Below are 13,194 nucleotides of genomic sequence, written 5' to 3' on the forward strand. Positions count from 1 at the left end.
CCTATAGTGGCCAAAATCGATACAGAAAGGGGGTGGTGATGAACAGCGTGTCTGAATTAAGCGGAGCACTCTTACACAGTCAAGAGATCAGGGCTTGATCCATCACCGTTATTTAGCTCACTGCATCACCCCAGTTCAGAACTGGCTATATGCAAATTAGTCTGACCCAGTGCCTCATGGGAAAGGGGCAGACCAAACTACCAAGCCAATTCTTCACCGGAACGGAAACAAGCTTCCGGGGACCGGTTTCTGGCATTTCAGCCGTCGTCGGCCCGGCTTGCTTGAATCCTGGTGGTGCAGTGAGCAAGGGACTCATGTCTGAGTATACCCTGCCACACCTATAGTGGCCAAAATCGATACAGAAAGGGGGTGGTGATGAACAGAGTGTCTGAATTAAGCAGACCACTCTTACCCAGTCAAGAGATCAGGGCTTGATCCATCACCGTTATTTAGCTCACTGCATCACCCCAGTTCAGAACCTGGCTATATGCAAATTAGTCTGACCCAGTGCCTCATGGGAACAGGGCAGACAAACTACCAAGCCAATTCTTCACCGGAACGGAGACAAGCTTCCGGGCACCGGTTTCTGGCATTTCAGCCGTCGTCGGCCCGGCTTGCTTGAATCCTGGTGGTGCAGTGAGCAAGGGACTCATGTCTGAGTATACCCTGCCACACCTAGAGTGGCCAAAATCGATACAGAAAGGGGGTGGTGATGAACAGAGTGTCTGAATTAAGCATACCACTCTTACCCAGTCAAGAGATCAGGGCTTGATCCATCACCGTTATTTAGCTCACTGCATCACCCCAGTTCAGAACCTGGCTATATGCAAATTAGTCTGATCCAGTGCCTCATGGGAACAGGGCACACCAAACTACCAAGCCAATTCTTCACCGGAATGGAGACAAGCTTGCGGGGACCGGTTTCTGGCATTTCAGCCGTCGTCGGCCCGGCTTGCTTGAATCCTGGTGGTGCAGTGAGCAAGGGACTCATGTCTGAGTATACCCTGCCACACCTATAGTGGCCAAAATCGATACAGAAAGGGGGTGGTGATGAACAGAGTGTCTGAATTAAGCAGACCACTCTTACCCAGTCAAAAGATCAGGGCTTGATCCATCACCGTTATTTAGCTCACTGCATCACCCCAGTTCAGAGCCTGGCTATATGCAAATTAGTCTGACCCAGTGCCTCATGGGAACAGGGCAGAACAAACTACCAAGCCAATTCTTCACCGGAACGAAGACAAGCTTCCGGGGACCGGTTTCTGGCATTTCAGCCGTCGTCGGCCCGGCTTGCTTGAATCCTGCTGGTGCAGTGAGCAAGGGACTCGTGTCTGAGTATACCCTGCCACACCTATAGTGGCCAAAATCGATTTAGAAAGGAGGTGGTGATGAACAGAGTGTCTGAATTAAGCAGACCACTCTTACCCAGTCAAGAGATCAGGGCTTGATCCATCACCGTTATTTAGCTCACTGCATCACCCCAGTTCAGAACCTGGCTATATGCAAATTAGTCTGACCCAGTGCCTCATGGGAACAGGGCAGACCAAACTACCAAGCCAATTCTTCATCGGAACGGAGACAAGCTTCCGGGGACCGGTTTCTGGCATTTCAGCCTTCGTCGGCCCGGCTTGCTTGAATCCTAGTGGTGCAGTGAGCAAGGGACTCATGTCTGAGTATACCCTGCCACACCTATAGTGGCCAAAATCGATACTGAAAGGGGGTGGTGATAAACAGAGTGTCTGAATTAAGCAGACCACTCTCACCCAGTCAAGAGATCAGGGCTTGATCCATCACCGTTATTTAGCTCACTGCATCACCCCAGTTCAGAACCTGGCTATATGCAAATTAGTCTGACCCAGTGCCTCATGGGAACAGGGCAGACCAAACTACCAAGCCAATTCTTCACCGGAACGGAGACAAACTTCCGGAGACCAGTTTCTGGCATTTCAGCCGTCGTCCGCCCAGCTTGCTTGAATCCTGGTGGTGCAGTGAGCAAGGGACTCATGTCTGAGTATACCCTGCCACACCTATAGTGGCCAAAATCGATACAGAAAGGGGGTGGTGATGAACAGAGTGTCTGAATTAAGCAGACCACTCTTACCCAGTCAAGACATCAGGGCTTGATCCATCACCGTTATTTAGCTCACTGCATCACCCCAGTTCAGAACCTGGCTATATGCAAATTAGTCTGACCCAGTGCCTCATGGGAACAGGGCAGACCAAACTATCAAGCCAATTCTTCACCGGAACGGAGACAAGCTTCCGGGGACCGGTTTCTGGCATTTCAGCCGTTGTCGGCCCGGCTTGCTTGAATCCTGGTGGTGCAGTGAGCAAGGGACTCATGTCTGAGTATACCCTGCCACACCTATAGTGGCCAAAATCGATACAGAAAGGGGGTGGTGATAAACAGAGTGTCTGAATTAAGCAGACCACTCTTACCCAGTCAAGAGATCAGGGCTTGATCCATCACCGTTATTTAGCTCACTGCATCACCCCAGTTCAGAACCTGGCTATGTGCAAATTAGTCTGACCCAGTGCCTCATGGGAACAGGGCAGACCAAACTACCAAGCCAATTCTTCACCGGAACGGAGACAAGCTTCCCGGGACCGGTTTCTGGCATTTCAGCCATCGTCGGCCCGGCTTGCTTGAATCCTGGTGGTGCAGTGAGCAAGGGACTCATGTCTGAGTATACCCTGCCACACCTATAGTGGCCAAAATCGATACAGAAAGGGGGTGGTGATGAACAGAGTGTCTGAATTAAGTAGACCACTCTTACCCAGTCAAGAGATCAGGGCTTGATCCATTACCATTATTTAGCTCACTGCATCACCCCAGTTCAGAACCTGGCTATATGCAAATTAGTCTGACCCAGTGCCTCATGGGAACAGGGCAGACCAAACTACCAAGGCAATTCTTCAGTGGAACGGAGACAAGCTTCCGGGGACCGGTTTCTGGCATTTCAGCCGTCGTCAGCCCGGCTTGCTTGAATCCTGGTGGTGCAGTGAGCAAGGGACTCATGTCTGAGTATACCCTGCCACACCTATAGTGACCAAAATCGATACAGAAAGGGGGTGGTGATGAACAGAGTGTCTGAATTAAGCAGACCACTCTTACCCAGTCAAGAGATCAGGGCTTGATCCATCACCGTTATTTAGCTCACTGCATCACCCCAGTTCAGAACCTGGCTATATGCAAATTAGTCTGACCCAGTGCCTCATGGGAACAGGGCAGACCAAACTACCAAGCCAATTCTTCACCGGAACGGAGACAAGCTTCCCGGGACCGGTTTCTGGCATTTCAGCCATCGTCGTCCCGGCTTGCTTGAATCCTGGTGGTGCAGTGAGCAAGGGACTCATGTCTGAGTATACCCTGCCACACCTATAGTGGCCAAAATCGATACAGAAAGGGGGTGGTGATGAACAGAGTGTCTGAATTAAGTAGACCACTCTTACCCAGTCAAGAGATCAGGGCTTGATCCATTACCATTATTTAGCTCACTGCATCACCCCAGTTCAGAACCTGGCTATATGCAAATTAGTCTGACCCAGTGCCTCATGGGAACAGGGCAGACCAAACTACCAAGGCAATTCTTCAGTGGAACGGAGACAAGCTTCCGGGGACCGGTTTCTGGCTTTTCAGCCGTCGTCGGCCCGGCTTGCTTGAATCCTGGTGGTGCAGTGAGCAAGGGACTCATGTCTGAGTATACCCTGCCACACCTATAGTGACCAAAATCGATACAGAAAGGGGGTGGTGATGAACAGAGTGTCTGAATTAAGCAGACCACTCTTACCCAGTCAAGAGATCAGGGCTTGATCCATCACCGTTATTTAGGTCACTGCATCACCCCAGTTGAGAACCTGGCTATATGCAAATTAGTCTGACCCAGTGCCTCATGGGAACAGGACAGACCAAACTACCAAGCCAATTCTTCACCGGAACGGAGACAAGCTTCCGGGGACCGGTTTCTGGCATTTCAGCCGTCGTCGGCCCGGCTTGCTTGAATCCTGGTGGTGCAGTGAGCAAGGGACTCATGTCTGAGTATACCCTGCCACACCTATAGTGGCCAAAATCGATACAGAAAGGGGGTGGTGATGAACAGAGTGTCTGAACTAAGCAGACCACTCTTACCCAGTCAAGAGATCAGGGCTTGATCCATCACCGTTATTTAGCTCACTGCATCACCCCAGTTCAGAACCTGGCTATATGCATATTAGTCTGACCCAGGCCTCATGGGAACAGGGCAGACCAAACTACCATGCCAATTCTTCACCGGAACGGAGACAAGCTTCCGGGGACCGGTTTCTGGCATTTCAGCCGTCGTCAGCCTGGCTTGCTTGAATCCTGGTGGTGCAGTGAGCAAGGGACTCATGTCTGAGTATACCCTGCCACACCTATAGTGGCCAAAATCGATACAGAAAGGGGGTGGTGATGAACAGAGTGTCTGAATTAAGCAGACCACTCTTACCCAGTCAAGACATCAGGGCTTGATCCATCACCGTTATTTAGCTCACTGCATCACCCCAGTTCAGAACCTGGCTATATGCAAATTAGTATGACCCAGTGCCTCATGGGAACAGGGCAGACCAAACTACCAAGCCAATTCTTCACCGGAACGGAGACAAGCTTCCGGGGACCGGTTTCTGGCATTTCAGCCGTTGTCGGCCCGGCTTGCTTGAATCCTGGTGGTGCAGTGAGCAAGGGACTCATGGCTGAGTATACCCTGCCACACCTATAGTGGCCAAAATCGATACAGAAAGGGGGTGGTGATGAACAGAGTGTCTCTGAATTAAGTAGACCACTCTTACCCAGTCAAGAGATCAGGGCTTGATCCATTACCATTGTTTAGCTCACTGCATCACCCCAGTTCAGAACCTGGCTATATGCAAATTAGTCTGACCCAGTGCCTCATGGGAATAGGGCAGACCAAACTACCAAGCCAATTCTTCACCGGAACGGAGACAAGCTTCCGGGGACCGGTTTCTGGCATTTCAGCCGTCGTCGGCCCGGCTTGCTTGAATCCTGGTGGTGCAGTGAGCAAGGGACTCATGTCTGAGTATACCCTGCCACACCTATAGTGACCAAAATCGATACAGAAAGGGGGTGGTGATGAACAGAGTGTCTGAATTAAGCAGACCACTCTTACCCAGTCAAGAGATCAGGGCTTGATCCATCACCGTTATTTAGCTCACTGCATCACCCCAGTTCAGAACCTGGCTATATGCAAATTAGTCTGACCCAGTGCCTCATGGGAACAGGGCAGACCAAACTACCAAGCCAATTCTTCACCGGAACGGAGGCAAGCTTCCCGGGACCGGTTTCTGGCATTTCAGCCGTCGTCGGCCCGGCTTGCTTGAATCCTGGTGGTGCAGTGAGCAAGGGACTCATGTCTGAGTATACCCTGCCACACCTATAGTGGCCAAAATCGATACAGAAAGGGGGTGGTGATGAACAGAGTGTCTGAATTAAGTAGACCACTCTTACCCAGTCAAGAGATCAGGGCTTGATCCATTACCATTATTTAGCTCACTGCATCACCCCAGTTCAGAACCTGGCTATATGCAAATTAGTCTGACCCAGTGCCTCATGGGAACAGGGCAGACCAAACTACCAAGGCAATTCTTCAGTGGAACGGAGACAAGCTTCCGGGGACCGGTTTCTGGCATTTCAGCCGTCGTCGGCCCGGCTTGCTTGAATCCTGGTGGTGCAGTGAGCAAGGGACTCATGTCTGAGTATACCCTGCCACACCTATAGTGACCAAAATCGATACAGAAAGGGGGTGGTGATGAACAGAGTGTCTGAATTAAGCAGACCACTCTTACCCAGTCAAGAGATCAGGGCTTGATCCATCACCGTTATTTAGGTCACTGCATCACCCCAGTTGAGAACCTGGCTATATGCAAATTAGTCTGACCCAGTGCCTCATGGGAACAGGACAGACCAAACTACCAAGCCAATTCTTCACCGGAACGGAGACAAGCTTCCGGGGACCGGTTTCTGGCATTTCAGCCGTCGTCGGCCCGGCTTGCTTGAATCCTGGTGGTGCAGTGAGCAAGGGACTCATGTCTGATTATACCCTGCCACACCTATAGTGGCCAAAATCGATACAGAAAGGGGGTGGTGATGAACAGAGTGTCTGAACTAAGCAGACCACTCTTACCCAGTCAAGAGATCAGGGCTTGATCCATCACCGTTATTTAGCTCACTGCATCACCCCAGTTCAGAACCTGGCTATATGCATATTAGTCTGACCCAGGCCTCATGGGAACAGGGCAGACCAAACTACCAAGCCAATTCTTCACCGGAACGGAGACAAGCTTCCGGGGACCGGTTTCTGGCATTTCAGCCGTCGTCAGCCTGGCTTGCTTGAATCCTGGTGGTGCAGTGAGCAAGGGACTCATGTCTGAGTATACCCTGCCACACCTATAGTGGCCAAAATCGATACAGAAAGGGGGTGGTGATGAACAGAGTGTCTGAATTAAGCAGACCACTCTTACCCAGTCAAGACATCAGGGCTTGATCCATCACCGTTATTTAGCTCACTGCATCACCCCAGTTCAGAACCTGGCTATATGCAAATTAGTATGACCCAGTGCCTCATGGGAACAGGGCAGACCAAACTACCAAGCCAATTCTTCACCGGAACGGAGACAAGCTTCCGGGGACCGGTTTCTGGCATTTCAGCCGTTGTCGGCCCGGCTTGCTTGAATCCTGGTGGTGCAGTGAGCAAGGGACTCATGGCTGAGTATACCCTGCCACACCTATAGTGGCCAAAATCGATACAGAAAGAGGGTGGTGATGAACAGAGTGTCTCTGAATTAAGTAGACCACTCTTACCCAGTCAAGAGATCAGGGCTTGATCCATTACCATTGTTTAGCTCACTGCATCACCCCAGTTCAGAACCTGGCTATATGCAAATTAGTCTGACCCAGTGCCTCATGGGAATAGGGCAGACCAAACTACCAAGCCAATTCTTCACCGGAACGGAGACAAGCTTCCGGGGACCGGTTTCTGGCATTTCAGCCATCGTCGGCCCGGCTTGCTTGAATCCTGGTGGTGCAGTGAGCAAGGGACTCATGTCTGAGTATACCCTGCCACACCTATAGTGGCCAAAATCGATACAGAAAGGGGGTGGTGATGAACAGAGTGTCTGAATTAAGCAGACCACTCTTACCCAGTCAAGAGATCAGGGCTTGATCCATCACCATTATTTAGCTCACTGCATCACCCCAGTTCAGAACCTGACTATATGCAAATTAGTCTGACCCAGTGCCTCATGGGAACAGGGCAGACCAAACTACCAAGCCAATTCTTCATCGGAACGGAGACAAGCTTCCGGGGACCGGTTTCTGGCATTTCAGCCGTCGTCGGCCCGGCTTGCTTGAATCCTGGTGGTGCAGTGAGCAAGGGACTCATGTCTGAGTATACCCTGCCACACCTATAGTGGCCAAAATCGATACAGAAAGGGGGTGGTGATGAACAGAGTGTCTGAATTAAGCAGACCACTCTTACCCAGTCAAGAGATCAGTGCTTGATCCATCACCGTTATTTAGGTCACTGCATCACCCCAGTTCAGAACCTGGCTATATGCAAATTAGTCTGACCCAGTGCCTCATGGGAATAGGACAGACCAAACTACCAAGCCAATTCTTCACCGGAACGGAGACAAGCTTCCGGGGACCGGTTTCTGGCATTTCAGCCGTCGTCGGCCCGGCTTGCTTGAATCCTGGTGGTGCAGTGAGCAAGGGACTCATGTCTGAGTATACCCTGCCACACCTATAGTGGCCAAAATCGATACAGAAAGGGGGTGGTGATGAACAGAGTGTCTGAACTAAGCAGACCACTCTTACCCAGTCAAGAGATCAGGGCTTGATCAATCACCGTTATTTAGCTCACTGCATCACCCCAGTTCAGAACCTGGCTATATGCATATTAGTCTGACCCAGGCCTCATGGGAACAGGGCAGACCAAACTACCAAGCCAATTCTTCACCGGAACGGAGACAAGCTTCCGGGGACCGGTTTCTGGCATTTCAGCCGTCGTCAGCCTGGCTTGCTTGAATCCTGGTGGTGCAGTGAGCAAGGGACTCATGTCTGAGTATACCCTGCCACACCTATAGTGGCCAAAATCGATACAGAAAGGGGGTGGTGATGAACAGAGTGTCTGAATTAAGCAGACCACTCTTACCCAGTCAAGACATCAGGGCTTGATCCATCACCGTTATTTAGCTCACTGCATCACCCCAGTTCAGAACCTGGCTATATGCAAATTAGTATGACCCAGTGCCTCATGGGAACAGGGCAGACCAAACTACCAAGCCAATTCTTCACCGGAACGGAGACAAGCTTCCGGGGACCGGTTTCTGGCATTTCAGCCGTTGTCGGCCCGGCTTGCTTGAATCCTGGTGGTGCAGTGAGCAAGGGACTCATGGCTGAGTATACCCTGCCACACCTATAGTGGCCAAAATCGATACAGAAAGGGGGTGGTGATGAACAGAGTGTCTCTGAATTAAGTAGACCACTCTTACCCAGTCAAGAGATCAGGGCTTGATCCATTACCATTGTTTAGCTCACTGCATCACCCCAGTTCAGAACCTGGCTATATGCAAATTAGTCTGACCCAGTGCCTCATGGGAATAGGGCAGACCAAACTACCAAGCCAATTCTTCACCGGAACGGAGACAAGCTTCCGGGGACCGGTTTCTGGCATTTCAGCCATCGTCGGCCCGGCTTGCTTGAATCCTGGTGGTGCAGTGAGCAAGGGACTCATGTCTGAGTATACCCTGCCACACCTATAGTGACCAAAATCGATACAGAAAGGGGGTGGTGATGAACAGAGTGTCTGAATTAAGCAGACCACTCTTACCCAGTCAAGAGATCAGGGCTTGATCCATCACCGTTATTTAGCTCACTGCATCACCCCAGTTCAGAACCTGGCTATATGCAAATTAGTCTGACCCAGTGCCTCATGGGAACAGGGCAGACCAAACTACCAAGCCAATTCTTCACCGGAACGGAGACAAGCTTCCGGGGACCGGTTTCTGGCATTTCAGCCGTCGTCGGCCCGGCTTGCTTGAATCCTGGTGGTGCAGTGAGCAAGGGACTCATGTCTGAGTATACCCTGCCACACCTATAGTGGCCAAAATCGATACAGAAAGGGGGTGGTGATGAACAGAGTGTCTGAATTAAGCAGACCACTCTTACCCAGTCAAGAGATCAGTGCTTGATCCATCACCGTTATTTAGCTCACTGCATCACCCCAGTTCAGAACCTGGCTATATGCAAATTAGTTTGACCCAGTGCCTCATGGGAACAGGGCAGACCAAACTACCAAGCCAATTCTTCACCGGAATGGAGACCAGCTTTTGGGGACCGGTTTCTGGCATTTCAGCCGTTGTCGGCCCGGCTTGCTTGAATCCTGGTGGTGCAGTGAGCAAGGGACTCATGTCTGAGTATACCCTGCCACACCTATAGTGGCCAAAATCAATACAGAAAGGGGGTGGTGATGAACAGAGTGTCTGAATTAAGCAGACCACTCTTACCCAGTCAAGAGATCAGGGCTTGATCCATCACCGTTATTTAGCTCACTGCATCACCCCAGTTCAGAACCTGGCTATATGCAAATTAGTCTGACCCAGTGCCTCATGGGAACAGGGCAGACCAAACTACCAAGCCAATTCTTCACCTGAACGGAGACAAGCTTCCGGGGACCGGTTTCTGGCATTTGAGCCGTCGTCGGCCCGGCTTGCTTGAATGCTGGTGGTGCAGTGAGTAAGGGACTCATGTCTGAGTATACCCTGCCACACCTATAATAGTTTGGTCTGCCCTGTTCCCATGATGCACTGGGCCAGGGACAGACTAATTTGCATATAGCCAGGTTCTGAGCTGGGATGGTGCAGTGATCTAAAAAACGGTGATGGATCAAGCCCTGATCTGTTGACTGGGTATGAGTGTTCTGTTTAATTCAGATACTTTGTCCATCACCACCCCCTTTTCTGAATCATTTTGTCCACCATAAGCGTGGAATGGTCTACTCAGATGTGAGTCCCTTGCTCATTGCACCATCAATATTCAAGCAAGCCGGGCCGAAGACGGCTGTGATGCCAGAAACCGGTCCCCGGAAGCTTGTTTCCTTCCCAGTATAAGAATTGGCTTGGTAGTTTGGTCTGCCCTGTTCCCATGATGCACTGGGCCAGGGACAGACCAATTTGCATATAGCCAGGTTCTGAGCTGGGATGGTGCAGTGAGCTAAAAAAACGGTGATGGATCAAGCCATGATCTGTTGACTGGGTATGAGTGTTCTGTTTAATTCAGATACTCTGTCCATCACCACCCCCATTTCTGAATCATTTTGTCCACCATAAGCGTGGAAGGGTATACTCAGATGTGAGTCTCTTGCTCATTGCACCATCAGGATTCAAGCAAGCCGGGCTGAAGACGGCTGTGATGCCAGAAACCGGTCCCTGGAAGCTTGTTTCCTTCCCAGTATAAGAATTGGCTTGGTAGTTTGGTCTGCCCTGTTCCCATGATGCGTTGGGCCAGGGACAGACTAATTTGCATATAGCCAGGTTCTGAGCTGGGATGGTGCAGTGAGCTAAAAAACGGTGATGGATCAAGCCCTGATCTGTTGACTGGGTATGAGTGTTCTGTTTAATTCAGATACTCTGTCCATCACCACCCCCTTTTCTGAATCATTTTGTCCACCATAAGCGTGGAATGGTATACTCAGATGTGAGTCCCTTGCTCATTGCACCATCAGGATTCAAGCAAGCCGGGCCGAAGACGGCTGTGATGCCAGAAACCGGTCCCCGGAAGCTAGTTTCCTTCCCAGTATAAGAATTGACTTGGTAGTTTGGTCTGCCCTTTTCCCATGATGCACTGGGCCAGGGACAGACTAATTTGCATATAGCCAGGTTCTGAGCTGGGATGGTGCAGTGAGCTAAAACATTGTGATGGATCAAGCCCTGATCTGTTGACTGGGTATGAGTGTTCTGTTTAATTCAGATACTCTGTCCATCACCACCCCCTTTTCTGAATCATTTTGTCCACCATAAGCGTGGAAGGGTATACTCAGATGTGAGTCCCTTGCTCATTGCACCATCAGGATTCAAGCAAGCCGGGCCGAAGACGGCTGTGATACCAGAAACCGGTCCCCGGAAGCTTGTTTCCTTCCCAGTATAAGAATTGGCTTGGTAGTTTGGTCTGCCCTGTTCCCATGATGCACTGGGCCAGGGACAGACTAATTTGCATATAGCCAGGTTCTGAGCTGGGATGGTGCAGTGAGCTAAAAACCGGTGATGGATCAAGCCATGATCTGTTGACTGGGTATGAGTCTTCTGTTTAATTCAGATACTCTGTCCATCACCACCCCCTTTTCTGAATCAAATATGTAAGCAGCACAAAACTACAGGTGCATGTCAGAATTCTCCAAAACCTTAGGACCATAGTCAACAACGATACCGCGTACCCAGTAGCCAGACACTTTAAAGCAGTGCATGTCAATGACCTTAAATGCTTGCAATACTTTGTAATTGCAGCCATTCCAGAGTACCCTAGGGGAGCAACAGAGAGAAAGCATTAGAAAACTTGAGTCCAAATTCATACTGGAATTGGACAGTAAATATCCTAAAGGGCTTAACAACACAGAGGACCTTCACAACTTTCTCTAACTTACATGAATTACTTAAGTGTCCTAGAAAACATACACTGTATACACTTAAAGGTTTTTATCACTGTAACTAGATTTCCCTTTATTCCCATGAATCTGTTTTTTAATATACATATTGACTTTTTAATATGCATATTTTTTAACATAACCCCTTTTTGTGTACACATTTACTATTTGCACATTAGCACAACTATTTTGCACTATTTCAACACTCCTATGGCAGCTAATATGCGCAAACACCCTATCTAGCATAGCATTTGCACACTGCAATTTTGCACATATACACAGACATCTATCCCGAACACAATTGTCTTGGGACTGTCACACCTCAGGAATTTATTCCGACATATAGCTTAATCAATTCTCAGTACTATAACGATTTTGTATTTTTATATTAACGATTTTTTATAAAAATAGGTATTTATTCAATCATTTATATATTTATTTGACAAATGATTTTTAATCATTTTAAAAACCACAATCCATGTTATGCAATCAAAGAACAATGGGCCAGATGCATCAAAGGGTTTTGCCCATTCTGTGTCTATGGGAAAATGTGTTGATGCATATGGCCTGTGCAGTACCATATGTTGCATTTAAGTACATGAATTATCGTTACCATTTGTGGTGTTTCATTATGTATTTAGCAAATGTATGCATATCATTTTAAATATGGTGTCACAATGCACAAAGAGACAAACACAATAATGCCAGCAGTGTTTTCTTTATGTTTATTAATCACGTGATCGGGGTGTAAGCATCACGAAAAAAACAGGGAATAAAAATAGCAAGCAGACTGCGTTTCCGCTAGTGATCAAGGATACTAAGGTATTCGAAACGCATCTGACTATGGCTGAATAAATCAAGACCTGCCAAAAAAAACATGACAATTGGTGTCCGTTTCCCGTTTCTCAGTGCATCATCGGCTGAAGTGCTTGAGATTGTCGGGGAAAATACTGTGCCGCCATTAGGCGTTTTGGGAAATCCCTCCCTTGATCACATGACATAAATATATATATATATATACATATATATATATATATATATATATATATTCACTGAAAAAACCATAGGTTATAGACCATATATAGTTAGGGATTAGCACTTAAAAAACCTTATTTTATTTGCACAAAACCATTGAAATTCCATATATAGTTAGTTGCACTAACTATATATCGCGGACCCGCAATCCACTGCTAATGATGTCACATATTACATCATTCATGACATGGTCAGTGACATCACTGATGACATCACTGATGACATCTCAAATGACACCACACAAGTATATATTATAAAAATATATGTATTTATTTCTAAATTACTCCCCAGTACTCTTTATGAGGAAAGGGGCACAAGCGTTAAATCAAAAGCACAGTAAAACATATAAAGTTGCACAATTATGGATGAGGGCGGGTGGCCACTCAGACCATATACTAAAAAAGTGGTATAAGGAACACTTATCGAACAGTGGTTAGGCCTAGGGCCTAGAGATTCGCTGGGAGAAGTCAGGACTAGCAATGCTGAA

The sequence above is a fragment of the Lissotriton vulgaris genome, chromosome 8, assembly GCF_964263255.1.
Source record: "Lissotriton vulgaris chromosome 8, aLisVul1.2, whole genome shotgun sequence".
Classification (NCBI taxonomy): domain Eukaryota; kingdom Metazoa; phylum Chordata; class Amphibia; order Caudata; family Salamandridae; genus Lissotriton; species Lissotriton vulgaris.